This window comes from Pyrus communis, chromosome 11 (assembly GCF_041283825.1).
Source record: "Pyrus communis isolate YQ-2024b chromosome 11, ASM4128382v1, whole genome shotgun sequence".
NCBI classification, from domain to species: domain Eukaryota; kingdom Viridiplantae; phylum Streptophyta; class Magnoliopsida; order Rosales; family Rosaceae; genus Pyrus; species Pyrus communis.
Window position 1 is genome coordinate 29,561,675 of NC_142575.1, and position 18,223 is coordinate 29,579,897.

Consider the following 18,223-nt stretch of genomic DNA (forward strand, 5'->3'; position numbering starts at 1 on the left):
TAAAAAAGAAAATCACATATCAAAGAAGAGAAGATAAACCTGAATGCAGAAAAGGAAGAAGTTCTATAAGAGGAGTTGTATGGCAAACAAAAGAAGATGACAGACGTCCTAAATTGACTAATTTTAAGAGTCAGATTGTCTGATGAATATGACTTTTCTCTTTAATCTATTGTGTCTCCTAGGGTGGCTTAGATTATTAATAATAACATCGATTATAATAAAAATAAAAAAATCAAAATAAACATCTCAAAACGGAAAAAGGGTTATATTTTTCGTTTTCAGATGGTGTTGGACACAATTTATTTCTTAACAACTTGACACGAACACCACCGTTAAGCTAATAGATAAATACGAGACACGAACATGGATTTCTTTTCTAATAAGTTCATCACTTAGACATTCTACATAATTAACATTTAAATAGGCGGCCAAATTATCTAAGAATATTATTGTATTAAATACATGTAAATATTGTAGTCAAACTCATATTTTTATCACAGATAGTCCTTGAAATTGACCAATGTATCAAAATAATACCTGAAATTAAATATTATTTATAGAATTCAGACAGAAGACAATATTGATTTGCAACACCCATATTCAAGGATAATATTATTGAATTGTCAACTTCAAATATTATTTTGATGTGATGGGTCAATTTCAAAAATCACTTATGATAAAAACTCAATATAATATAATAACTTAAGTTTAACAAGTCATTGCGTGCAGGGATGATAATTATATTAAATTTAACTAAATTACAGCAAGCAAAATTCAAACTTGGTGCAGGGTAAAACACACTGACGTAACTAGCTTGGCTAAACTCAAATATTCTATTTTAAATTAATTCTTTTACAAGTAATTTATGTGAATGTATCTTTAATTATATAAATAATTAAATAAAAATAAATAGAGTAAATGGTTGGGTAATAAAAAATTTTCCTTTCTTGTTTGGTCTTTTGGTTTTAAGGGCAAGTAAGGTAACACAAGTCATTCTCCTCACAAGCGAATAAAAAGTTGTAATTCAGAGTACTCATTCTCCTCACAAATCTTTCTTTCTTCGCCACTCTCACAAATTTTCATACATACAATCCAACAAATTCCAAAACCTCTCAACATATTCCATCCAGCTAGCTGCACAAACTGATCATTTTGTCTCTGGTTTTCTCTTCAAATGTAAAAGACGGTAAAAAAATGATGAATATGTTCTTCCCTTTACTTCTTCCTCATTCTCTTTTCTTTGTAGCTTCCTTTGTAACTTTTGCCTTTGGAGCTGCTCGATTGCCAAATGATGAAGGTACGAGTAATTCACCTCAATATCTCTATGTCAAATATCTTCCTTAGTTTCCTTTGTTTCATTCTATAAATGATGGTTTTAAGTTCGTTTGATAATATTTTAGTTTTCAATTTTTTTAAAGTTTTCTAAATTTGGTTTGGGTTGACTTTGGTTTTCAATTTACATTTTTCCAAGAAGCGAAAACAGTTACCAATGAACTAAAAATTAATAACTGAAAATTAAAATGATTATCAAATGAACTTTAGGTAAAGATATTTGTGTGAACTTAGTAGAAATTTTCAATCATATGATGCTGTGGTGCACTCTGTAGTTCTTGTCTATGCATAAATTATTATTTTTTTTACTATTTTGTTGACCACGATATTAGTTTGTTGCATTTTATTCTGCGTATATGCAGTGCAACTTTGAAACACATATCAAAGACACTAGGGAAGATGGACTGGGATTTCAGTGAAGATGCAGATCCATGCAGCCGCTTCCATGGACTGATCCAAGCCCACCCAAAGGACGTGAGTATGCCATCAGCTGTAATTGCTCATATGAACACTCCACTGTCTGCCATATTACTAGCATGTAAACCTCTCTCTCTATCTCTCGCTCTCAAAAACAAACATGCCCAAATTAGAACTCAATGAGATTTTTCAGTGCGTTTGAAACATGTGATGATATACCACCTGTCACTATATAAATGATGAGTCACTTGGGTTAAAAAATTAACACAATTTGAAAAATAAAACTTCCTTTCACTTATATAACGACATGCGTGGTGTACTTTCTACGTACAATGAAAAGTTTCTCTACATCTCACAAGCTAATACCAAATAATCTTATAGGGATTTCGTGATTTAAATTGATATGCATTTATTGGTGCCGCCCCCACAACAAAAGTTTTTCGGGAATATTATTAGATCGCTGGGGATATTTTCTTCGATTAGAATTAAGTAATTAAAATGCTACTTGTTTTTCAATTAACAGGAAGGCAAATTTGGATTTGGTACATCTTTTAAATCTAATAAGAGAAGTACCATTAGACTATCAACTAGTTAGTAGAATGCTACTGGTGCTAACTTTTTTTTGTTGGGACATTTTGATATAAACGTCTTATTTTTCAATTTCATTGATTAAACGTTTGTTTTTGTTTTTTTTTTTTTAAAATTTGATTAAACATTTTTCATACAATTTTATTAGAGGCACATTTACTTATATGGCTACATGTGATTATACAGTATATTTTGTTTTCTGGTACATTTATAATCAAAACTTACCAAAAGTCAGTATGTTTGTTTTTAAATGTACCATAACTTTTAAAAAGATTTTTTATATAACTATACATAAAATTTTAATTAAAAGTAATGAAGTTTTTAATGAAATATTAATGATTTTTTTTAATGAAAGAAGAGACTAATTAAAAATAATAAAATAATAAAAAGTTAATTTTTAGTGATAATGATGAATTACTTAAACTAATATTTTTAATAAAGTCATGAATTTAAAATTTTTAGATTGTAAGAAATTAGTTGTTAGATAGCTTAAGTGGACATATATATATATATATATATTAAATAAATGAAATAAATGCTGAGTTGGCAATTGATCAAAGCATCTTAATCAAATTTTGTAAATAAAAAAAAAAAAAAAAACAGATGCATAGTCTAAATTAGTTGAAAAAAAATTGAGGAAATTCTAAATTCTTTGTTTTCAATTTATTTGACACATAACATGCACATGAGATTATTGCGTTAATAAACACCAATTTAAGTACTTAATGTGATAAAGAGACATAATGTGACATCCGACATTGCCCAGGGGAGTGGATCATGTAAGCCTTATATGTATATTCCCATCTCTACCTAGCACGAGGCTTTTTGGGAGCTCACTGGCTTCGGGTTCCGTAGGAACTCCGAAGTTAAGCGAGTTAGTGCGAGAGCAATCCCAGGATGGGTGACCCACTGGGAAGTTCTCGTGTGAGTTCCCAGAAACAAAACAGTGAGGGCGTGGTCAGGGCCCAAAGCGAACAATATCGTGCTACGGTGGAGTCGAGCCTGGGATGTGGAGGGGGCCCGGGCCGGGATGTGACACATAAGTTGGAAAATAAATGTTGGGTTATATAGAATTGTCATTGATTAACTTATTTCTTAGACCATCTCCAACCTTTGGCCTAAAACCTAAAATTTTTAACCCTGAAAAATTTAGGTTTTAATCCATAAACAGTTTTCTGCTCCAATCCTTTTGGCCTAAAATTTTAGCCCCAAATTATTAAAGAATGAATTTGGGCTAATTTTTTTTTCTTAAATTAACTTTTTTTCAAAAAAAAAAAAAAATTATGTAGAGTATCATAAATTAATTTTATGAATATTTTAATCTAAAAATATTTAAATTCCAATAAATATTGAAAATCACTAAATCGATACATGAAACACTATGAAGAATATGAAAATCATGATAGAGATGTATAAACACAAAATACATGAAACACACAAGACACACAAAACACATGTGGAACACATACCAAACACATGTAAAGGACATACAAAACACATGTGAAGCGCACACACATGTAAAGGACATACAAAACACATGTGACGTGCACACACATCTTCGCTAATAGAAACTCATGCTAAACATAAAGCAATATCTTCCTCAAAGGTCCAATTACGACCTCTAACATGCTCCTTTGCCATCTTGAAAAATTTGGAAATGAGAAGAAATGGTAGAAAGAAGAATTGGAAGAATTGTAGGAGAAAAGTGAGTTTTGTGTGAATGTTTGAACAAATAAATAGGTATTTATAGAGTTTTTGGGTGAATTTTGAATTAAATAATTTTTTTTAATTATTTTAGCCGTTGGATTTAAATTTGGGCCGTTAGATAGATTTGATTATATTCAATTTAAGCCGTTATAATTATATAAATATAAAACAAAAAAAAAAATTTGAATGTGGACCGTTGGATTAACCAATGGCCCTTTTAAAATCAGTCATTGGATCGAAAATAGTAGCACAACGGCTACCGACACGATAGGACAGCCAGGGGACACACCCACGTGGATGGGGTCCTGTTGGGCTGGCGTCTGGTGTGTTGGGGCGCATTGGGCAAGTTCGGTTGGCGTTTGGGCTTCACTGCTCGTGGTGCACTCACACCGACTGGGGTCCACTCCAATTTCTAGCCTAAAAACTAGCCAGTATTTGGCCCTGGGTTGAGTTCCCTGGGTTGAGTTTTAGGTTTTAGGTTGGTTTTAGGACTTGGGTTAGGTTGGGTTGGGCTTTTGGAGGGGGGAAAGGAAATATAAGGCCATCTCCAACCGAAGGGTCCAAAGGGCTAAAGGGCCGAAAATAACCCGAAAATCGTCTCCAACAGAGGGCTAGGCCAGAGGGATCATGGGCCCCACAGAATCTGAAAGAGCCAAAGGGCTGGCCCCTTCCAGCCAGCCCCGGGCTGGGCAAAATTTTTGCTTAAAACTTCTGGATATAACCGACACAAATAGTTGGGAAAATTTTGAATACAACGGCTAACTGACATTAGCTAGCTGTTATTTTTGAATTTTTTTTTTGTTTACAAAATTTTTCCTATAACTTCTATTTTACAAAATTTGTTTCATATTTTTTTAAATTTCATTTTTTTCCTATAACTTCCTAAGCCATTATACAACATTAAATTAAATTAAGTAACATAAAACAACATTAAACAATATGAAACAACATTAAATAACATTAACCAACATAAAAATTATAAAACATAAAAAATTCAAATCCAACAGCTAGCTGACGTCAGCTACCAACAGCTAGCTGACGTCACTTAGCCGTTGGATTTGAATTTAAGTTGTAGTTTTTAAATAATAAATTATGTTTGACCCTATGACCCTCGGTTGGAGACAGTTTTTTGTGGCATGGTTAAAACGAGCCATATGACCCTTTGGCCCTCGGTTGGAGATGAAGACAAATATGACCCTATACTATTCATTAAAATATTAATATCTTGGAGGGCCAGAGGGCTAAAACGAGCCCTCTGACCAGCCCTCAGTTAGAGATGACCTAAGTTTGAGCCAAGGGTTGGAGCGGATCTTAAGCCATAGACCACCAGGAGAGATGTTGATTTAAATGGTTGGAATTCGGTTTTGTGGATCCCACGTCTACTTGCTACACGTATCAATTAATTTTTCATTACATGTCCCCTAACCTAACCCATGCCCATGAAACCTCCAAAATAAAGTAGGAATTATATAAGGCCTAGTATGGGCCTCATCGAGTATTGGCAACTCATTCAACCTTTTGTTGGGCAAGGTAGCTCGGCCGATTGATTTCAGTTGGATTTGATGGATGTTAGTTTAATAGAACAGTCTAGCACGTTTGTTTCTTTGGGAATTTCTAGCGCCCCGATCGGGAGATTTTTTTAGTGTGTCGGAAGTATAGCTTGGTACACAAAATATTATAATATAAGTGATTGAATACTTAAAAAAAAAAAAATTTAACCACTTGTATTATGACACTTAGTGAACCAGATTTGTTCCTTGCACACAAAATTTGTCCTAGCTTTGGGGCGTAAAAATTTTAAAGCTCTTATTGTATATGTAAAACAAGTAAATGTTGCTATTGTTTAGAGCTATGAAAAGTGATTATTGCTTGTCTTTTTCTCTTCATGCACACTATTGATTTCTGGCCTTTGACGAATCAAGGGCCATGAATAAAACCAAATTATGCAATAATCATTTTCATAAAGCTATAAGCATTCTTGATATGCAAGTTGAATTGAAAATTTTGAGTTCGACCAACTTTGTTTTGTCGGTTTACGAATAAAAATATGAAGAAAATTGGAATGTATCTTAAAATTAGGTCGTCTTTGCTATCCTTACACAGTTACTAACTAGCAAAAATACCTACATAAATTAAAATTTTCATCACCCCTGTATTGTAATTAAATAAAGCAAATACACAATAATCATCTCACAATTACAGAAGTAAGGACTTTCAAATGCCGCAATTGTTTAACAACTATTATGCATAATTCTTAAAAAGTGAGTATAAAATTAACCTCTTTTGAAAAAAGAAGGAAGAAAGATGAAAGCTTAAGCCAAGGAATATAATCATGTTGAACTCAATTATTTGACATTAATTACACTAATCCAGTTCCATATATATAGCCAGACAGAAGCTTTATCCTAGAGAGAAACCATGCCCAAATGATTATATAATGTCCATATTGAGTGTGAATTCAGAGCATGAAAGGGAAGTGAGTTCCTTGATTCCCACATTCTCAAAACTTTGCCAAGCATTACAGGAAACCAAGGAAAGAATAAAAATGACCAAAAAGATGGCAAACCAATTAACCACAGGTGGTGTTTATATGCCCACTGAGAGAAAAAAGCTTCTGCAAGTGAAAAAACGTATTTATATAGAACATGCCTGTAGTTTTAGCTTAAGGTCGTGCACCATCTGAAAGAGCCTCTTGTATCCGTTCCAATTATACTCATGTGTACCATATCCCTCTACAATTCCCCACCACCAATCAACCATAACTGATTTCAATACCCTTAGTTGCTTTAGTAGACCATCTAGTGACACCTAACTACCACCAAAATAAAAGACATGATCAAGACCATGCAGATTACATATACCAGTAAAAATGCAAAACATCAGTGTTTGGGAAGTTACCTTATTTGAAATGTCAGGAGCATCAGGTGTACATGTAGGGAAGACAGTTCTCGCAAAATTCAGGGCTTAAAAATAAAATATAAAATAAATTCAAAGGAAATCAAAACTATTAGGACATATTTACGTATCTGTAATTGGAATGAAAATGTGGAATTGAATTCCAATTACGGAGTGCTCCGGTGTTTACTAAACATAGAGGAATAAAAAAAACAGTGGGGCCTACACAAATTTTGGAATTCAATTCCTTGTATTGATGGAATTGGATTCTCTAGATATAAATGGTAATCCAATTCATGTTTGTTTGGGCAATCGGAATGACACTTTTTTTCCTTTTATGCCCTCACTTACTTTTTTTATTTCCAAGACTATGCTTTATAAACACATTAAAGTATATAAAATATTTGATTTGGGACAAGGGCATTTTAGTAATAAACCCATTGAAGTATATAAAATATTTGATTTGGAACAAAGACATTTTAGTAATCATACTGGTTTATATTCCAATTTTGCTGAATTAGTAAACAACTTTATGGAATTCTATTTCGATTTGAGAATATTTAAGTAAACAACTTCAACAGGAATCCGATTTTAACCTCTCATCATTCCAACTCCTTCCCAATTCAACTCCTCATCAATTCATTACCATTATGTAAACGCGCCATTAATCCTAACAACTGTTTAGTAAAGGATAAAACACTTGAGAAACAAAAAAACAAATGGAACTAAATTTAAGTTGAATAGAGGTGATAATTGCTTACCCAGAAACCCAAACGAAATCACCCAAAATTCACGCCCCCAAAACCCTACAAATCACCAGAGTTGAACTCCGATCACTGTCACCGATCTCCATCTCATTCCAAAGCCAAAACCCGTTTAAGAAAAACAGGGTAATGAATATGATAAAGCCAGTAATGAATGGAATAACCCAATTTCTATCGCCAATCACCCTTGCTGAGTGATGATTCGCATACATCCTCATACTTGTTTATGGGTTCCTATCCAACAAAATTTCGGCTTAGTACCTAAAAACTGTATCAGCTCACGAACCCAGAGAGGTTTATCAAATTCAAAGCAAAACCCACCTATATTCTGAAGATTCTATAAAAGAGGAGCAAGGAGGTTCGGTTACGGAACCCAAAACGCCATGAATATCTAAATTGGGGTTAACAATTTTCAGCAATAAAAAACATGTCTTTCGATCGAAGTTGCATAAATTACAGAACTACTTTGGGATTAAGGAGGAATAAAAAGCCCAAATTCCAATAAGAAAAAAAAAAAAATTGTATGTAAATTTAAGCTCTATCTGTAGATTGGCAGCAGCAAAAGCATTCTGGATCCAACGGGAGGCACGTGAGCGAACTGGATGCCCAGCCTTTGACAAGTTATCGAGTGAGTTTAGGGATCTAGGTTTTGTGTTTGCCGTTGAGTTTTGGAATGATCTGGAGAAATTTGGGTTTTAGGGTTCTAAGGATTTTTGAGTGAAACGAAATTAATTTGGATGAGCAACTTTTGGTTTCGATTCACGGCGGAGCAAGGCTGAAAAGTTGGAAGAGGCGGAGCAAGGCTGAAAAGGGTGAGAAAATTTGGATAGTCAGTATTCGGTTACGATTGGAAGTAGAGCAAGAAAGAAGCGACGCAGACCGCAGAGAAACCTCATTAGCACGCCACGCGTGCAAAAGGGTCTTTCACCTTTTTACTGTACCAACTTGTAATACAGAAAAGAGAGACCAATTGAATAGGGGTATTTTCGTCTTTACACTGTCGCTTATGAACAAAGTTATTTCCATTGCCCTTTAGTATATATAAGTATAACAAGGAATACCCCGCGTGATACTATGGGCTTGAAAATCATACAAAAACTTTGTATCTAGTACTATTTATATACAAAAGATAATACTTGATGTGTATTACATACTATTAACATAGAAAAGATTTGATAATCTTATTAAAAATCACACAAAACCTACAATCTGATTGAGATACATAGTATTTACATACAAAATCTACAATCTAACTGAGATACATATGCTTAATATGTGCGTACCCCTCCCGACTTTGAACTCCCATGCATATTTTACAAAATTTTAGATTAAATTAATATAAAATCCAACTTATTAATTAATTTCATTTGAATAATTATCAAAATCGAAAAAAAAAAGATTAAAAGGGTCAAAAGGGAGAATAGGAGAAGAGTCAAATACTAATAAATAAAAAGGAAAACTAATGAAAATGATTTGAAAACTTTGAGTTTTAACGATGATGACAAAATAAAGGGTAAAATGAATAATACCATAATTGACTTTTTAGTGTAAAAATGTGATTTTTCGTTAAAGTGAACAGTACCGAAAATTTTTCGTTAAAGTTTCCTTAATAAAAAGAAAAAAAAAAAATAAAATCAATATTAAGATTACATAAGCACATTCAATTTGATGATTTGGAAATTAAAGCAAAGGCCTTTGACCTTCTATGACATATTAAATACCTCCTTGAGTCCAAAAATAGAAAGAAAAGAGGCATAAAATATAGTAACTCTAGTTTGGGCCAATTCATCCATATACTAAGTGGTAAGTGACTTTTTATCACATTGGTGAAAATGAGTTAAACCTTTACATGATAGCGTGAGTTTGAATTCCGTCGTTGGCTAATCTAACAAAATCTATTGTTTGACAAAAAAAAAAAAATTCATATGCTAAGTGTTAAAGAGGTTAATATTTTTATTAGAACTAAGATTTTTGTTTTAAACAAAAGAAGAAAAAACGAGGTAGATAGAAAAACATAAAGTGGAGTACTTACATCAGGCCAATAATCGATAATGAGCTCCCTAATTCAATGGCTATATCTCATTCCTTCCTTCTCAGTTGGCCGTTGAAACCAACCATTCCAAATTAATTATAAGAAATCAATAGGAAGGCTAGTAATTTATTGTCAAAGTGCACCGTATATAGATTTCCCCAGAAATAATTCACCGTATGTAAATTTCTTCAGAAACACGATAAAATACAATTACATTAAATCTAAGCGTTGAATTGCAAACTCAAGCATTTCCTTGTAAATAATAATAACTCATGACAAAAAATTTACAGAACACATAAAGTAGAAACATTAGTACCTAATTAGACATGAAAATGACAGAATATGCCAGATTAAGCCATCTAAAATTAGAATAAGACACTCAATACTTCAGTCTAGTGATATTCATTTTTACTTAGAAATGAAAGATCTTAGGTTTGAATCTCTTAGATGACGAATTCAATACTAAATTAGGCTGTCTTTTGTGTGGTTTAGCCAAACTCCCCCTCCTCTTAGTGTAAAAATACGATGTACTCAAAAACAAAAATACAGACCTCTGATCTTTTGGTTAAAAAAAAAACGAAAAAAAACAGAAAATTAAGACCACTATAGCGAAATACTACAGAATAATCTATTTATTTATGCATTTGGCAAGTTAAAATAAGAAAACCATTCCTACATTAATTAAAAAACTTGTAGCCAAACGACACTCTTATTCCATGGTTTGTTTTATATACGCTAGACAACAAATTACGTACTTCTGTTATTTGCCAACTATCCTCAACCCTCACCCTTGTAACGTAAATCAAGTTGGTTTCACATATACCAAGAGAAAACCAAAATATCAGTTTGGGGAGAAATTGGAAGTTACTGTATTTGAAATGTCAGGAGTATCTGGTGTAAGTACATAGTAGAACTTGCATCATACTTCCAAATGCTGCTTTAGCTTCTTCACTCCTTTCTTCAATAGCTTTTCTCCGGGCTTCTTTGGCCTATTAAATACATAATAGGAAAGAGAAAATAAAAGTTGCACACTAAAAAACAGAGTATACTTTTAGACAAACATTGTTCAAACACCCAAATGTAATGCATGATATCTGCCAAAAAAAAAAAATTTCTCGATTAGATTTATTTCCTTCACGAACTTTCTCCTTGACAAACTCTTGAGATGGAACCAAAAAGGAAAATCTGTCACAACTAGTGCAAGTGCCAAGTAGAGGGGAAGCAGGCAAAGATGGGTTACTACCATCTTTAGTGCAATTTACCTTAAATTCATCTTTCAGGTCCACAGATAATTCCTCCTGCATTGAACTCCATAAACTTTTGGTAGAACTCCATAACCTTTTGATGGACTATCTCATCAACAAATAGGCCGTATCAATTAAACTATTCATAAAGGAATATAATTGAAGGAGTTCAATATGGGTTGTATGCTTATACGCAAGCCATCCAAACTACTAATCAGCATTCCCAAAAGAAACCCATTTCATCAGTATAACTCAATTTTTTTAGGGTGTATTCAATTGAGAATTTAAAAGATTTTAATGAATTTATAAATTCATGAATTTTTATAGAGTTTAATTGATTTGTAAAAATTTCATATAAAATTTTAATTCCATTCTCTCGAAATCTCATGAGAATAGATGAGATTTGTGAATACTTAAAATACATTATAAAATCTTTCTATTTCCCTTTAATTCCTCAACTTTCTCTAATTCTTTAAAATCAATTTTTAATTAAATACATCTGAAATGTTATAAACTTTTTAAAAATCTTAATTGAATACATCCGGATTTCTAAGGATTTTAACAAAGAAAAACTAATGAAAATGGTTTGAATACTTAAAGTTTTAACAATAAAAACAAAATAAAAAATAAAGTAAATAATACCATATTTGACTTTTTAGTATCAAAATATGATTTTTCATTAAAATGACCAGTACCGTGAATTTTTCGTTAAAACTTTATTTTTAACAATCTATCTAAAATTCTAATTAAATACAGCTCAAATTTCAAAGAATAATTTAAAATCTTGATTGAATATCCCAAAATTCATTACAAGAAATAAAATCCCTTGAAATCCTAATTTAACAAAACAACAAATACTTGCACACAGATTCATCAAACCACCGAAAAAATTAAAACCCAAAAACTAAAAGCAACAACGCAGAAAACCCAGATCAAAATGACGCCTACAGACGCCCAAGAAAATCAAATTAGGAAATCATGAGGCAAGGATCAACGAAGAACTCACCGAAATTGAATCAAATGGAGAGAACAAAGTGCAGGGAGAAATAAGGAGGAGCCCTCCGGATGCCCAAAAAAGAAATGATTTCTAGGGTTTGATGGGGTGTGGGGGCTGTCGGAGATTTTTTTGGTTCGAATTGAAGTCGAGCGGAACGCAGACGTGGAGGAGGAAATTGAGTTTTCTCGTTGTGCCGTCCAAGAGAGTAAACGACAGCTCAAGAACTCAGCTGACAGAATGGCAGACTTATAATAACACAAACTAAGCAAGGACAAAATCGGAACTACACTGTTTTTATGAACAGTGTTTCAATTGTTTTTCAGTTTTAGTATATATTGAATTTGTGATCTACCATTGGGTATAAGGTAATTCTGATATCTCTAGATCCTAGTAGGGTTTCCATTTTCCCAAATCCTTTACAGTTTACCCTCTAGATTTTTAATTTTTCTTCAACCAGCTACCAATTGGAAGTTTCTCTTGGTCTAATAATACCTTGTTGTGCCTTGAAATTCAAGAAATGCAGAAAGAGTAATCCATTTCTTTTGTTGAATGACCAATGAAACATCAATTACAACCTACCATGTACCGCAATTCAAGTTTAAGCTTATCTGCAAAATCGAGTTCGTGGGATGTGACCAATTTTCTAAATTACTACAGCAATGTGTTTTTCAACTGGCCAGGAGCCAGCAATGCCTACTGCTGTGCTGTATTTAGGCTTGATTCTTGCATACTTGATCAACGTACAATTTTTCAGTCACCATGATTCTTGCATACTTCTTATACACGACCAACTCTTTATCGACCTAGTTATTAGTTACAAAGTCAATGAAAGAATGATTCACAACGTGCTTGTAACAAATACACATTTACCGTTTGTGTGATTCCTCAAGTTTTATTCTTTCTAAAGAACATTGGACATTTTCCTTAGGTTTTAAAGTAAGAAAACTAGTTCCTTCTTCCTATTTGATTCCTTGACCAAAAGTAAGTATTTTCTATGATAAGTTAGTGTTTTACCTGTTTAAGTAAGTATTTTCTGTGATAAGTTAGTGTTTTAACTCTTTGGTCTCATTTATGTGGCAGCTTTTCCTTTTAGTCATAGGATAGATGCATAATGAATGTCTGTTAATTTGCAACTAATCTTTGAAACCCTGTTTTCCAATGAAACACAGAATTCTAAAATCCCAAGATCTGCAAGGAACACTCCCACTAGAGCTGGTAAATCTCATCTATCTTCAAGAAATGTAAGCACATTTTTACCCCTCCAAGTTTACATTATTTAAAGTAAAAAGAAAATAACTTTGTGTCGTGTAAATGGTTTATTCTAATTTCATATATAGCTTACCTTTATGTTTGTTGTCAATGAGACAATAACTGGTTTCTTTCTTTCTCCTTCAGCGACCTCACCCGCAACTACCTGAGCGGTACCATCCCTCCAGAATGGAGCTCTCTTCCACTTGTGAACATGTACTTTCTTCTCCCACACTGCATACATTTTTGTGTTTGATGCTCATGTCATGTTCTTGTTACTTTATTTGGTCACTCCAATGTTCTTCAGCCATTTCTTTCTTAAACTATAAATCTACTACATTGGGTTTTGTTCATGATAATGAGCTTCCGTGGTCATGAGGTGTTTGAATCATAAATATTGAATCGAACACATGCAGTTCATTGCCTTCGTATCGACGAACGTGTTAATGTTATTGAGCCTCTTGCTTGATAAAAGTGATCTTAAGACTATAGTTTTTGATGCAGAACCCTTTTTGGAAATCGTTTGACGGGTTCTATCCCCAAAGAGCTCAGAGACATCACCACCCTATGTTGGTATTTGACAGTTTACTAACTCAATACCAAAATATGTGGGTGATAAGTTTACAAACTCTATCACACCTCTTTCTCTTTGCACTCTCAAATAAAATTGGACAAAGAAAGAAATAGAGAAAGGAGGGAAGCAACAAGCTTTGGCAAAACACTTGGACTTTGATATATGAAAAAGGTTTACAAACTATTGGAATAAGAAAGCTTACAAGCTTCTTCTCAATTGGAAGTGGGATTTGGATGGGATGATTTACAATGCTTGAGAACTTGGGTATTTATAGCAAACCAAATGATTAAACTAAGATTATTTATTACCACACAAAGCACATTAAATGCACCTAATAATTTTTATTCAACCATACCTAACATTGCCTAACTTTCCATGCCTAACTTTGACATTGATTTTCAACAATAGCTAGTAGCACCCTTTTTTTGATTTGAATTTCCAACACACCTCCTCAAATCAAAACGCCTTCATTCCTAGCATTTCACGCAGTAGCCGGAATGTTTCAATTGGCAATGGCTTTGTGAAGATGTCTGCCACTTGTTCCTTGGTGTGACAGTAGACAAGTTCAATTGTCTTTTGCTTCACATGGTCCCTTAGAAAATGGAACCTGGTATCAATGTGCTTGCTCCTTCCATGTTGAACAGGATTCTTTGCAAGTTTGATTGCAGACACGTTATCTACGTGAATCACAGTCGATTCCACTTGTGGATGACACACTGACTTCAACAGATTTCTTAACCAAATTGCCTCACACACGGTTGAGGCTACAGCAACATACTCGGCTTCACATGATGACAAACCAACAATTGATTGCTTCTTTGAAGTCCATGAGAAAGCTGTTGATCCTAGAAAAAACACATAGCCAGTTGTGCTTTTCCTTTCATCTTGGTCACCTCCCCAATCACTATCTGAATAACCAAATAATTTTGCATCTTCACCAAAATTATAAAATAGACCATAGTTTAGAGTACCTCTTATGTACCTCAAAATTCTCTTGGCGGCCAGACAATGAGACTCCCTTGGTGTTTCCATGTATCGACTCACGAGTCCAACACCATAAACTATATCAGGTCTTGTGATTGTAAGGTACCTTAGGCTTCCAACGAGGCTTTTGTACACTGTTGAGTTTACAAACTCACCCTCTCCTCCTTTGGACAGCTTCAATCCAGTTGCGACTGGGGTATTGACAGTGTTGCACTTGTCCATATTGAACTTCTTCAATATGTCTCTCATGTACCTTTGTTGAGAGATGTAGATACCATCACTTTCTTGCTTCACTTCTATGCCAAGAAAGTATGACATTAATCCATTGTCAGTCATCTCAAATTCACTGAACATGGATTGCTTGAACTCATGGAACATTGCCTCATTGTTTCCTGTAAACAATAAATCATCTACATAGAGACAAATAATTAAGAACTCCCCTTTTTCACCATTCTTCATGTAAACTGAATGCTCGTATGGACATTTCTGAAATCGATTTTGGTGAAGGTAGTTGTCGATCCTTGAGTTCCAAGCTCGTGGTGCTTGCTTGAGGCCGTACAAAGCCTTCTTCAAACGATACACCTTATCTTCTTCTCCTTGTACTTGGAAGCCTTCCGGTTGTTCCACGTACACTTCTTCCTCAAGTACTCCATTAAGGAAGGCTGACTTGACATCTAGTTGATAAATTTTCCATTTATGATGTGCGGCAAGAGAGATTAGCAATCTTACCGTGTCAAGTCTCACAACTGGAGCATAGACTTCATCATAGTCCACTCCATACTTCTGTTTGTAGCCCTTTGCTACAAGCCTTGATTTGTATCGATCCACACTCCCATCTGCAGTGCGTTTGATCTTGTAAACCCACTTGACACCAATAGCCTTCTGATTTGGTGGGAGCTTTGTCAGCTCCCAAGTGTCATTCTTCTCGATGGCATGGATCTCTTCTTCCATGGCTTTCTTCCAACAATCTTCTTCCACAGCTTCATTGAATGAGAAAGGCTCGTGGTCTGCATACAAGCAGAAAAGGTTGGTTTCTTCTTCTTCTTCTTGTCCATAAATCTCTGTGAGACTCCTTAACCTCACTGGAGTTGAGGAGCTGCTTTCCTCACTAGATGTAGGACCACTCCTTGCAATTCTGTGCACTGGAGTTGTTGTGATTGTTTGAGCAGGTTGTTGCTCAATCGGTGGTACAACTTCTGGTTCTTCAAAATCAGTGGAGACAATCTTCTCTTTACTGACTTCTTTGTTGTTCCACGTCCATGTCTCTTCCTCACTGAAGATGACATCTCTACTAACCACTAGTTTGCCAGTTAGTGGGTTGTAGAGCTTGTATGCCTTGGACTCTTCACTATAGCCCACAAACACACACTTCTCACCTCTATCATCAAGTTTCCTCCTCTTGGCTTCTGGAACTTGAGCATATGCAACACACCTAAAAATTCTTAGGTGTGTAACATTCGGCTTGTATCCACTCCAAGCCTCTTGTGGTGTCATCCTCTTGACACTCTTTGTTGGACATCGATTCAACAAATAAATCGAACAAGCTACAGCTTCTGCCCATAACTCTTTTGGCAAATTCTTCTCCTTAAGCATGGACCTTGTCATGTCAAGGATGGTTCGATTCTTTCTTTCGGCTATCCCATTTTGCTGTGGGGTATAGGCAGCAGTAAGTTGATGCCTAATTCCTTGCTCTTTGCAGTATGCTTGGAAAGCATTGGAGGTGTACTCTCCACCTCTATCTGATCTCACAGCCACAAGCTTGTGGTTACTTTCTGCCTCTGTGAGTGCCTTAAACTCCTTGAAAATTTTTAGGGCAGCTGACTTCTCCTTGAGAAAATAGACCCAAGTCTTTCTACTGAAATCATCAATTAAGGTAATAAAATACCTATTACCTCCATAAGACATGGGATCCAATGGACCACATATATCTGTGTGCACCAACTGCAGTGGTGCCTTTGCTCTCCATGTATCACCAACAGGGAACGATAGTCGTGCTTGCTTGCCAAGCACACAACCTTCACATACTTGGCGTGTGGCTTCAATCTGGGGTAGACCACGAACCATTCCTCCACTTGACAGCAACTTTAGGCCATTGAAATTAAGATGGCCAAATCGAAGATGCCATTTCCATGACTCATCTTCCATTACACCGATGTTGCAGCTTCCAATCTTTGTGTTCAAATTCAACGGAAACATCCGGTTCTTTGACATTCGAACACGTGCAATAAGCTTTCTCCTTGCATTCCTGAGAGTGAGAAGAATGTTCTCCATATGTATAATGTACCCTTTCTGGAGCAGTTGACCAATGCTCAGAATGTTGCTCTTCATACCTGGTATGTAGTAGGTATCGGAGATGTATTCTTCTCTTCCATCCTTCTGGATGATCTTGATCTTCCCTTTGCCTTCAACTGGCAACTTTGAGGAGTCACCAAGACTTACAGATCCATAGGCCCCTTCTTTGAGTTCGGCAAAAAACTCATTCTTTCCACACATGTGATTGCTTGCACCAGAGTCCAAATACCAAACATCTTGTTGGCTTCTGGAATCATGGTGTGCTAGTAAGACTGTAAGTTCTTCATCAGTATTTCCACTTGATTCTGCCATGTTGACATGCTCACCATTTTTATGTGAACATTCATTGGCATAATGTCCATATTGCTTACAGTTGTGACACTGGATATGCGCCTTTCCTCGAGTAGATCTCCACTCCTGAGACTGACCTTGATTTTGTGCATAGCCTCGACCTCTTCCTCGGGCTTGTCCTCGGCTACGGTTGGATGAGCTCCCACGACGTGAGTTCCACTGCCCACGACCTTTATTTGGTTTGTCAATATTCAACTTTGACTCCAAAGCTTGCTCTAGCGTTGTGGGGCTTGCATTCTTCTGAATGCGTTGCTCGTGAACTAGGAGGGATCCTAGTAGCTCTTCTGCGCTCATCACCTCCAAATCCTTGGATTCCTCAATGGCAGTCACCACATGCTCAAACTTAGATGTGAGTGACCGGAGTATCTTCTCCACAACTCGTACTTCATCGAGTCTCTCGCCATTTCTCCTCATCTGATTTACTATCACAATGAGCCTTGAGTGATAGTCGGAGATGCTCTCCCCTTCATTCATATGAGCAGTTTCAAAATCTGCTCGAAGTGATTGTAACCTCACTTTCTTGACTCGATCTACTCCTTTGTAGATTGTACTGAGTGTATCCCATACTTACTTGCTCGTTGTTGCTTCTGCAACCTTCTCGAACGTTGAATCTTCCAAACCCTGGTATAGAAGATACAGCGCCTTTTGGTCCTTCTTTCGTAAGTCCTTGAGAGTGTTCCTTTGATCCGCAGTATATACGGCTTCTTGCTCGGCAGTGGGTACAACATACCCACTACTGACAACTTCCCATAGCTCCTGTGATCCAAACAATGCTTTGAATTGGATGCACCATCTTTC

At 35.2% G+C, this 18,223-nt stretch overlaps 1 long non-coding RNA gene across 1 annotated transcript; it reads right to left on the reverse strand.

Moving 5' to 3' along the window:
- Positions 1 to 10,425: 10,425 nt before the first annotated feature.
- Positions 10,426 to 12,182, reverse strand: LOC137741831 (uncharacterized). The gene is made up of 3 exons (XR_011069340.2): positions 11,986 to 12,182; positions 10,998 to 11,084; positions 10,426 to 10,724 (listed from the first exon to the last, which is right to left on the reverse strand). It is a non-coding gene; the product is annotated as an uncharacterized LOC137741831 (long non-coding RNA).
- Between the last annotated feature and the right edge of the window lie 6,041 nt (positions 12,183 to 18,223).